At 38.5% G+C, this 12,145-nt stretch overlaps 1 protein-coding gene across 1 annotated transcript in view; it reads left to right on the top strand.

Annotated features, from left to right (window-relative positions):
* The window catches only part of Hr4 (Hormone receptor 4), a 212,462-nt gene that overhangs the window by 20,195 nt on the left and 180,122 nt on the right, over nt 1-12,145 (top strand). The window lies entirely within an intron of this gene.

The following is a 12,145-nucleotide window of genomic DNA, read 5'->3' as shown; positions in this document are numbered from 1 at the left end:
CTATGAGATGTTCGTGATGGGATACGTAACACCAATGGGGATGGGAGGGGGGTGGAGCCCTAAAATTTTGGTCAAAATTTTAAAAAGTTTCAAATATTGTGTGATAGGTATATTGTTTCATACGTTTTTAAAAGCAATAAATACGAATATCGATTTTTTTTTCTAAATCGATTCTTCCAACTCGCACCCCCCCCCCCTCGGTTGACCCTAATAATCCATATGTCACACGATTTTTTTCAATTTTCCGGAAGCTTAGAAAACCAATATTGAGTGGGGGAGGGGTGAAGGAGCGATTAAATTGAAAAAATGAGTTGAAAATCGTATTCGGCGCTCCTAATAACCTAATAAACCATATGTCACACGATTTTTTCAGTTTTCAGAAAATTTGAGAGCCAAATGAGGGAGGAGGGGGGGTTCCTGGTTAAACTTTTTTACAAGATAAATTTTCAAAAGCTTGTCAATGGTGGTTTCAAATGTGTATGAAGCTTCCAGCTACTTTTAGGAAATTTCAATTTTCCTAAAAAACGCCAAACAACCTTTCAAAAAGTCGCTGGAGGCTCCAAAACGACTTGAAATGCACCAGCAGTCAATTTCGTAACGTATTGAAATTAGTTTGCAGAATGAATTTCGACCCTCCATCTCGGTTTGATGAAATTTTGGGGGAATTTCAAGTTTCAAAAATCTACTGGAGGCTCCAGTAATTTTCAAAAAAAGTCGCTGGAGGCTCTAAAATGACTTGAACCCGCCTGAAGTCGTCTTCAGAGGGTGTTAAAATTGGAGTGTAGAGTAAATTTCAGCTTTCCATCTCCATTTGATGAAATTTTGTGAAAATTTAAAGTTTCAAAAATCTGCTGGAGGCTTCAGGAATTTTCAAAAAGTCGCTGGAGCATCCAAAACGACTTGAAATTCACCTGCAGTACTTCGTAGCGTATTCAAATTAGTTTTTAGAATAAATTTTAGCTTTACAACTCCAATTTGATGGAATTTTGTGTGAATTTCAAATTTCAAAAATGTGCTGGAGGCTCCAGAACTGCTCAAAACGGGTTGAAACCATTTCCAATCGATTTGGCATATCGAAAATAGGGTATTTACCAAATTTCAGCTTCTTGGTCAATTTGGTAAAATTTTGATTTTTTTCCCTCATTGATACATCAGACGAAGGGCTCTCAAAATACAAAATATCTCTTCTTTTTCTTTGAAAAATCGAAAAACAAGCTTATATTCACATTCAGCGCACTGAAAACCTTAATAATCCATACGTCACACGATTTTTTCAATTTTCTGGAATTTTAGAAGACCGGTATTGAGTGGTGGAGGAGGGGGAAGGAGCGATCAAATCAAATTGATAAAATGAGCTGAAATTCGTATTCAGCGCTCCTGATGACCAACAGAAAATTTGAGAGCTAAATTAGGAGGGGGAGGGGGTTTCCTGGATGAGCTTTTTTAGAAGATAAATTTTCAAAAGCTTGTCAAACTTTGGAGGCATAATTTAAAAATTTTGAAAAATCTAGGACGCAGTTTATATTTCATTTTTACAGCTAGGTATATAATTGTGAGGTATTCGAGATTAGATTGGAGGGGGAGGGGGGGATGAGCCCCAAAATTTTGGTCAAAATGTAAAAAACTTTCAAATATTGTGTCGCATATTGTTTCATACGTGTTCAAAAGCACTAAATACGAGTATCAACTTATTTTTTTAAATCGACTCCAACTCGCCCTCCCCCTCCCCCTCCATTAACCCCACAATTTTATAAAAATCAAAAAAATCGTATGACATATGGATTATTAGGTTTTCGGGAGCGCTGGATACGAATATCAACTTATTTTTTCGATTCGACCCCTCCAACGCTCCCAACTACCTCAAATTTCCTAGAAATTGAAGAAATTGCTTGACTTGTAGGTTTTTTGGCTTTCAGTGAAGTTGATCATTGGTCACCAGAATGATCCGAAAGTTTGTCGAATCAAAAAAATGAGCTTATATGGAGGGGTGTTATGGAGGGGGGGAGGGTTAGAGAAGTCGAAAAAAAAATTACTTGATATTTCTATTCAGCGCTCTCGAGAGAATATGAAAAGATGTGTCACGTTTCACAATTTGACCAAAATTTTGGAACTTTGTCCCCCCCCCCTCAGCCTTCACCCTCCAACAGAGTTGCGAATTCCATCACAAAAAGTTCGTAGTTGTAAATACCATAAAGAATAAAAATGTACCTATAAGCTTCCGGAGTTTTTCAAATCTTTGAACGAAGGTCTACTACCAAAATTAAGCAAGCTTTCAAAAATTGATCTACTCAACTTTGAACTTTGGAAATTTTTTGACTAAATATTCAACCCAATATTACATCTCTCTTACAACTTCTTCAAATAATTAGTAACATAAAAACCTGACAGCTGAAAATAGAGGGTTACTCTTCTCGAATCAATTTTGAAACGCTCGCCTGTCAAATTATTCGCCCGTCCCAAAAATAGTAAGTAATTTAGCTACTACTGAAATCTGCTGCAATAATTTCTAATTGAAACACAAATTGTATCCAAAGTTCCAAATTGAACCTGAACATTTTCATAAGCTAGTTCGTATTTATTTTACTGATAAACTATATTATCTACGAATGACTCACTTCTCATCACGTTCTTTAATTAATTTTCATAGGAAAAAATTTGTGCTCACCTGAAACAAAAAACAAAATAAACCATAAATTAGTGGACTGGATGTACATAATTTAAAAAAACAAATCCAATTCTGAACTTAGTTTGATTGGTAATTTTAGCAGAGTATAACAAAGCCAAGAAAGGGATCAGGGATGTGTAGACCAAGTTGGTTTATTAAAATACATATGCCCTCACAAGCCTCCTGGAATAAGGTCCGATTGAATTTTCATATTGATTGGGGCACGAGGCAAGCTCCACGAATAAGATCAATTCAAAAACTGCTTCTGAAAATTGGCCAAAAGCATGACGCAAGGGTGGGTGACGGAGGAAGGATTGAAACAACTAGTCCTCTAGGCTCCAGCTTCCGCTTCTTCGGAATGTTCTGGGAGGGGGTATTTCAGATAAAGCAGAGATGGACGAGACAATCACCCCAGTCCACTATTTTGACAGCACCATTGTTCATCGCATTTACAGCAATAAATCATTCCACTGCGAAATTTGCACAGACTCCATTTCTACAATATCGACGACGCTTTCACCTTTCACTCCCTCTATCGACATCACTTCGTGCCCCATACACACCACCTCCTCGTATTTGCAAAAATACTTTCGCCAGCAGCAAATTTCCAATACCAAATCCAGACGCGAGCAAGGTTTCGTGCCAGTCGAAAGCAGGCGCACGCACATTTATCTACCTATTATATTTCGGGAAAACCAGTTTAAAATCGAACGCGCTAATCAAAGGTATATCATTATACCGTTGGTTGGTATTGCGTCCATACCTCTCACTCTCTCTCATCTGCTCGAGCCGCATACAATAGTATAATATAAACGGGAAGTACACATTAGGCATCCTAAAAAAAAAAAAAAAATGATAAATAAATGCGGCGATGAAAGGAAGCGAAGAGAAGGAAAAAAACTAGCTTTACAGTTATACGACGATAAAAAAGAAGAAAAAAAATTGAAAATGGAGGAGGTAAACAATAACCTTGAACTTGAACAACAGACGGTTGCTCACGCCGACTCACTCGAACCGGTATACGAGGTCCACTCTCTCTCGATCTCTTGATTCCGGCCTGTTTCACCTGCGTATAAATAATACCTGTGTAGGCTGGCTTCCCCAGATGAATACGTAAGTCTCTGTGTAATGTGTGCGTACACAAAGATGTCACAAAATTGTACTACGATGAGTTAGTCTCGCATCAGCCCTCATCGCGTGCAACATCCTTTCACAGGCAGGGACGAATGTTTACAGGGGTCAATGTGCTCGAAATTGGGTGAAATTAAGGAGTCTCGACAGTCGACAAACCACATGGGGTTTAATCGAACGATGAGTTTATGAAAGGGAAGCACCTCTTCTCGAGGATCAAGACGACAAATTTCGAGGTGAATTATTATTGGAAAATTCAGGATCATCGCAGCCTCTCCGGGCGATGAATCACGAGTCAATGAACTTCAAAAAAATTTCATTCAAAATGAAAAAAACACACATTCCAACAACTCGATGTTATGGTTTTCTGGTCCTCAATCATTTTCTCTTCACCCTGCCTGGAGGCTCGAGTCGAGTTACCAAATAAAATAATTTGGTTTAGTGCTGTAACACTATAGGTACCGTATTCTGTACGCAGGATGTAAATATACGACCAGTCGACCACGCCATGAAATCCCATAGCAATGATTTGGTATACTCTTTGAAGCGTGATCGAAAAACTACGCTTACTATAGTATAGCTTAACTAGCTAACGGTAAACGTGTCGCCGCCGCCGTCGTCGTTAAAATTACCAACTACGAGTACCTCCACCCTGCTCCCGTTACACATTTACATGGTGCACGGTGCACGTTTCGCGAGCATTATGTAGAGTATTATAGTGACGCGCCTTCGCGTACCTGTCCTCTCTTTCTCTATCACTTTTTCTCTCTTTCCACCTAGACTAAAGCGCAGACCTTGAAAATGGTATGGTACGTGGTATTAATAATCCGTACTTACTCGCGCATATCTTTCTCCTACGCGAGTTAAATAGTGCTATTGTCGAAATTTTCGTCGATGACCTTTGCATAAAGAATGAGCTTTTTCAACATCTCATGCTTTCTTTCTGGTCTATCGTCGCGTCGTTTGTTTTTCGGGTACAGATTGTGAAGCTGGTGAATCTACAGCTCCAGAGGTCATTGACTGCGACAGTCTTTCGGAGAATGATTTTTTTTTACGTTTTCCATATAGTCCGGCATATGACAATAGGAGTAATTGCACCCCCCCACCCCCGCCGATCCTCCGGGACAACTTTTTTCTTAAAGGGGACATCCTAAGGAACATTTTAAAGCAAACTTGCCAAAAAAAAAGTTGGCCTTACTTACAAAATGGCGGCCATTTTGATTGACAGGTCAGCCGAAATCGCAGATTTTGCGTTCCAACATAGGACTTGCATGAACTTTTTCAAACTTTACAAAGGTAGATCGAAAGATCATGCAAGCATTTATCACCTGTCAAAATTTCAAGTGCTAAAGTGCGTTTTTCGATTTTTGGTGAATTTTTGAAAATCGAATTTAGGCCAAAAATGAGGGAAAAAATCAAAATTTCACCAAATTGACCAAGAAAGCTGAAATTTGGGATATACGAGGTGTGATCAAAAAATTCTTGGATTGTTGTGCGTATGTCACTACTATTATAGCCTAGAGAGTTGCGCTAGGTGCCATTCGATAACTTAATCCTTCCTCTTTCCAACAATAAGCAGCTTACGAACCAATTTCATGCAGTGGTTGACGAACTAATGTGCTTTTAATGAGGTCACCTCAGAAAAGTTTTTCGATTTTTATAAAATGGAGTATAGAAGTGCAAAAAAATTTTTTTTATTTGAAAATATCACGAGATTCATTATCTAAGGCATTCTTATCCCCCTCAAAATACTCCCCCTTCGTTGCAACCACTTTCTTCCAACGTACGATCCTTTTTTCAAAGCACTTCGCGTATTCGTCGGGAGTGGGGCTGCGCATCTGTAAACAGGTGTTTCCGCGGAACCATTTAAACACAAATCCTGGTCATTTCTAAATCATCTTTGAGAATTTTTTGAACTGTCTCATAGCTCAAATTGAAAAAAGAACTGATTCTCAAATTGTCAAACATCTATTCGAACGAATTAAAGTGCCTACTCGAGAAATTCGCTCTGGAGAGCGAGCATTTTGAGGTCACCCCCTTCTGGCATCATCTGCAATCAATAACGGTCTTTCGCGAATTTCTGGTACCAAAAATGAACAGTAGTCCTCTTCACTGAATTACCACGGAGCCGATCTCATCATTTCAAGACACTGCGTGAAAGATTTCCCGAGCAAAACACAAAATTGTTCGTTTTTTGAAAATCATCATGTTTACTGAGAAAAAAAAATCGAAAAACTATACTGACACTACCTCATTCAACCGCCAGTACAACTGAAACTAAACATCCAGACTAGGTCGCCAGTAGCTCGTTGGAAAGAGGAAGGTTTATGCTATCAAATGCCACTTCACTCGACTCGCTAGCTATAATAGTCGCGACATAGGAGCAATTGTCCAAGAATTTTCTGATCACCCCTCGTACCTTATTTTCGACATGCCAAATCGATTGGAAACGGTTTCAACCCGTTTTGAGCAGTTCTGGAGCCTCCAGCAGATTTTTGAAACTCGAAAATCCCACAAAATTCCATCAAATTGGAGTTATAAAGCTAAAATTTATTCTAAAAACTAAGTTGAATACGCTACGAAGTACTGCAGGTGAATTTCAAGTCGTTTTGGATGCTCCAGCGACTTTTTGAAAATTCCTGAAGCCTCCAGCAGATTTTTGAAACTTTAAATTTTCACAAAATTTCATCAAATGGAGATGAAAAGCTGAAATTTACTCTACACTCCAATTTTAACACCCTCTGAAGACGACTTCAGGCGGGTTCAAGTCATTTTAGAGCCTCCAGCGACTTTTTTTGAAAATTACTGGAGCCTCCAGTAGATTTTTGAAACTTGAAATTCCCCCAAAATTTCATCAAACCGAGATGGAGGGTCGAAATTCATTCTGCAAACTAATTTCAATACGTTACGAAATTGACTGCTGGTGCATTTCAAGTCGTTTTGGTGCCTCCAGCGACTTTTTGAAAGGTTGTTTGGCGTTTTTTAGGAAAATTGAAATTTCCTAAAAGTAGCTGGAAGCTTCATACACATTTAAAAACACCATGTAGTCTGCGAAATAAATTTCAGCTCGCCAACTCCATTTTATAAATTATTAATGTTGCGGGAATTTCAAGTTTCAAAAATCGACTGGAGGCTCCAGTAATTTTCAAAAAAGTCGCTAGAGGCTCTAAAATGACTTGAACTCGCCTGAAGACGTCTTCAGAGGGTGTTAAAATTGGAGTGTAGAGTAAATTTCAGCTTTCCATCTCCATTTGATGAAATTTTGTGAAAATTTAAAGTTTCAAAAATCTGCTGGAGGCTTCAGGAATTTTCAAAAAGTCGCTGGAGGCTCCAAAACGACTCGAAATTCGCCTGCAGTACTTCGTAGCGTATTGAAATTAGTTTTTATAGAATACATTTCAGCGTTACAACTCCAATTTGATGGAATTTTGTGGGAATTTCGAGTTTCAAAAATTTGCTGGAGGCTCCAGAACTGCTCAAAACGGGTTGAAACCGTTTCCAATCGATTTGGCATGTCGAAAATAGGGTATATCCCAAACTTTAGCTTTCTTAGTCAATTTGGTAGCATTTTGATTTTTTCCCTCATTTTGGGCCTAAATTGGATTTTCAAAAATTCACCAAAAATCGAAAAACGCACATTAGCACTTGAAATTTTGACAGGTGATGAATTTTTGCAAGATCTTTCGATCTACCTTTGTAAAGTTTGAAAAATTTCGGCTTTCCAAGTGAATTTTTTATGAAATGTTGTGGAAATTTCAAGTTTCAAAAAATCTGCTGGAGGCTCCAGAACTGCGTGCTCAAAACGGTTTGAAACTGTTTCCAATCAATTTGGCAAGTCAAAATGGGGTATAACCCAAAGTTTAGCTTCCTAGGTCAGTTTGGTGAATTTTTTTTTTTTTAATTTTCTGACATAGATTTAATTTTTAAAAATTTACCAAAAATCAAAAAATGCACTTGAAATTTTGACTGGTGATAAATGTTGCATGCCCTTTCGTTCTAGCTTTGTCCATAGTACAAAAAAATGTTATGCGAATAACTATCCTATGTTAGAAAGCAAAATCTGTGATTTCAGTTCACCTGTCAATCAAAATGGCCGCCATTTTGTTAATAAATTTGGGCGAGGGGGGATTTTGCTTTAAAATGTTCTTCAGAATGTCCACTTCAAGAAAAAGTTGTCCCAGACCATCGGCGAAGGAGGGGGGTGCAATTATTCCTATTGTCATATGCCGGATTAAATATGATTGATCCATTCTCACCGAGCTATGATCAAGGTCGTTTGAAGGAAAAATGCAACTTGGGAGTGTAGAGTAAATTTCAGCTTTCCATCTCCATTATTGATGAAATTTTGTAAAAATTTAAAATTTCAAAAATCTGCTGGAGGCTTTAGGAATTTTCAAAAATTTGCTGGAGGCTACAAAACGACTTGAAATTTACCTGCAGTACTTCGTAGCGTATTGAAATTAGTTTTTAGAATAAATTTTAGCTTTACAACTCCAATTTGATGGAATTTTGTGGGAATTTCGAGTTTCAAAAATCTGCTGGAGGCTCCAGAACTGCTCAAAACGGGTTGAAACCGTTTCCAATCGATTTGGCATGTCGAAAATAGGGTATATCCCAAATTTTAGCTTTCTTGGTCAATTTGGTAGCATTTTGATTTTTTCCCTCATTTTTGGCCTAGATTCGATTTTCAAAAAATCACCAAAAATCGAAAAACGCACTTTAGCACTTGAAATTTTGATAGGTGATAAATTTTTGCATGATCTTTCGATCTATCTTTGTAAAGTTTGAAAAATTTCGTGCAAGTCCTATGTTGAAACGCAAAATCTGCGATTTCGGCTGTCCTGTCAATCAAAATGGCCGCCATTTTGTAAGTAAAGCCAACTTTGTTTTGGACAAGTTTGCTATAAAATGTTCCTTAGGATGTCCCCTTTAAGAAAAAAGTTGTCCCGGAGGATCGGTGGGGGGGGGGTGCAATTACTCCTATTGTCATATGCCGGACTATAAGAATGTATGATTCCTGTTTTTTTTTTAAATTTTAAATTACTTATAGCTCCGAAATTTACGTAGCAAGATTTTGTAATTTGAGCTTTCAAAAAATCTCAATTTAGATAATTATTCTGAATTTTTTGGCGAATATTTTTGAAAATACTTTCGATTACTAATGTGAAAACGTCAATTACATCATAAATTCGATCCCAATGTAATCTCGAATTTGGTTTCAGTAAATATCGATTGCTCGTTGGCTTCGTTAAAATACGAGTACCTATTTTTTGCCAATCGAAGCCAGAAAAATGATTCTAACAAGAATCCTCGCTCTTCGCTCAAAAACATCGAAAAGAGAAAGAATGCTTCTACGTAGTACGCGAATCGATTGCGTGATGGAAGGCATTTTCGTGGCAGGACGTAGGTTCAAGTTTTAATAATTTGGCAAACTGCGCGTTATATTTTGTGCAAATACTCGTATATGGATGGTGTGGTCAGCTGGTCACTTGTGGTTGCGAATAGAGACGAAGCGAAGGGCTCTGTAGTGTGTAATTATCGTCATCGGTCGGCTACGAATATATGGTTTTTTCCCAAAGCTCGTCCATATCGCGAATGTATGGCATATAGCATGGCTGATATCGTTCCAATCCGAAGCAACGACATATACAGCGAGAGAGACTGAGAGGAAAGTAGAGAGGAAAATTACTCGCGTAAATGCTTCCGGAAATTTTTTTCCATAGTCGATGTGGGCGTTCAGCTCGCTCGGCTGCGCGTTGACGGAAGAGAGAGAGAGAGAGAGAGAGAGAGAGAGATGAAATTTCGGGGAAAAAGCTTCGCGAATTCCGCACTCTCTATAGCCTGAGCCGTAGCATTTACCCTTGGTAAGGGTGCTACACGATAGTCGATAGGGTGCGGTCGGGCCGGTGTAGGGGCAGGGCCGCGGCAAGGCGTAAGCTACCCTATCCATCTGCCTATACATATAACCAACTACAGCCTACGAATAGAGAATGTACCGTATATACGTATACAGAACGACGCAGACTACGGCGGCGTGGCGGGCTTCGCTTGGCGCGAAGAGAAGCCAGAGGAGAGATCAAGTTCAACGACCGTCCTTTGCAATGTTACATTACATCAGATAGGCTAGGCCGGCGTGTTTTGGTCGCGGTGCTGCGTGTGTGTGTGTGTGTGTGTTTGTGAGTATAAATATACTACGTACTCGTACCTTCAAATTATACTACATTCAACGTTTTCTGAACACTGCTGGGAGCTGAAACCGTGTGAGTTACTATGTGTATGTGATACGTAATGTATGACTGCATGTTATGCATTAGCGTACATTATAGGAGACTTTGTAAGCGTCAGAGTAATTTAAACGATCATTTTTTTTTTTACAGAAACTAGCCGAGTATGAGTATTTAATGAATTTTTTTTTCGAGTAAATGATGATGCTGCTCCACATGTGAGCGATTTAATTGATAGGATTATGCGCACAGCAGATCACGAGAGGAAGAGTTTGACTGCAGCAGAACTGAGACGACGATGAGCGTGTTAATTGCACTTTGTACGGATCTAACGTCGTAAGAGTGATAATTGTAAATACAAAGACATCGTTTTCGAAGGGCGTTGCTCGAATCGTCTGAAATTTACGCGTAGGATGCCGGAAGTATTTCGCCAGTGTTTATTTTCTTTCCATTTTTTTTTTTTTTTTTAGTACTTTCTTTCGCTACGCCGCCGGTGTTTTTATTTAACGAATGATGCGCGCGAGATGAGCGCAGCAGCTCTTAAATTGAGCGAATGATGACGAACGTTCGAATTGTGTGTTTTTCTGGCTGGTGAGATTTTTTTTTGGTACGCGTTTGTTGAAAGATATTTATTGTTCGAGTATCAGTCCTTGCTTTGAAAACACTTCATTTCAAATATATTTCATTTTTCCTCTGATTTTTTTTTTCAAAAAAAAGGTAGATGGCAATTTTTGAAGTTTCAAATGAAAAATTTATCAAAACATGAAAAAATAAATGGTTTCTCAGATTTTGGAACGTGCTGTTTCCGAAAATTTTATTTTTGTTGAAATTAGACGTAGTTCGGCTAGATGATGAAAAGTGATCAAAAATTATCCCGACTTTTATTTTATAGAATTGAAATATCTTCAACGTTGAACATTTATTCCGATTTGCCTCCGTAGTTCACCCCTCAAACCCACAATAGACGTTCAGAATTCAGATTGAAGGGACTAGAGGAGGGCGGTTAGAAATCGAAATTTTGAAAAATTTTATACACGGATATTGAATAAATGCAGAATTTGTTATGGTGTTTAAAAATGCACTTAACTTAGTCAGTATGGTCTTAGAACTTGAAAGGTAACATGGGCCAAAGGTGAACTCTCTCGTTGGAACTTGCCATTCCACATTGTGACGTAATCATGCATGTTCTCCTGTGAAAATGCCACATAACCTTAAAAATTAGGGATAACTGTTTATAAGAATGTTATGAAACGCACGCGTTCGTCTATTCACAATTCACATCAGAAATAAAGTACTTATTGGGAGGGACAGAGAGCAGGGGTATTCAATTTCATCGAGCGGGTTCATCATTACGTATTGAGAGGCGGGTCATTGAACTCTGCGATGCGTATAAACTCGTAGTTCGACGAGAAGTTCTTTTTCTGTTTTAGGAATCGGGCTGCGATGATGTTAGATGACGGGATTGGGAGAGAAAAAAGTATAGAAATTGCGCCCTCCGAAGACGTGAGATGTGAGCTTTCTTAGGGGTCATTTCGAGTCGAATCGGTCCCATTTTGGGCTCAAAACCTATGAATTTTGCTCGATAGTTTTTTTGTTTTTTTTTTTTCGAGAAGGACGGAAGTTTCAATCTTGGCTCACTTGACCTCGTTTGGGAGGGGATGGGGAGGGGGAGGAGGGAGGCGGGGTATTTTCAGAGATTGAAATTTCTCGACGTAAATAGTGCTCAACTTGAGAGTTGAATGCTCGAAACAGCTGTAAATGGGAGAGAATCGGTTTGCAGATTTTTCAAGGTAATTGAAAATAGTTTCAAAGATATTTGCCAAAAATGTCAAAAGTTTGAGTTTTTTTAAATGGTCAATTTTCAGAAGCTTACCAAATTCTTGAGTTACAATTTTAAAAATTTGGGGGAAAATCCTGGAAGCGTATATTATATCTTTGTGATTTTTACAGCTGACAAGGGATCCTCTCGAGGTGTCACACTCCGATTTGAACGGGACCGCGATTTTTGGAAAAAGCATAGTCTAAAACCCCCAAAACCAAATTTTCAGCTGCCCAAGTTCATTTTTCTATTCTTGGCGAATTTTTGAAAATTCAAAATTGACTGTTTTTGGCGAGTTATGCTTTT

Source organism: Planococcus citri, chromosome 2 (assembly GCF_950023065.1).
Source record: "Planococcus citri chromosome 2, ihPlaCitr1.1, whole genome shotgun sequence".
Classification (NCBI taxonomy): domain Eukaryota; kingdom Metazoa; phylum Arthropoda; class Insecta; order Hemiptera; family Pseudococcidae; genus Planococcus; species Planococcus citri.
The sequence above is the reverse complement of the archived record's forward strand: the minus strand, read 5'-3'. Positions and strand labels throughout refer to the sequence as shown.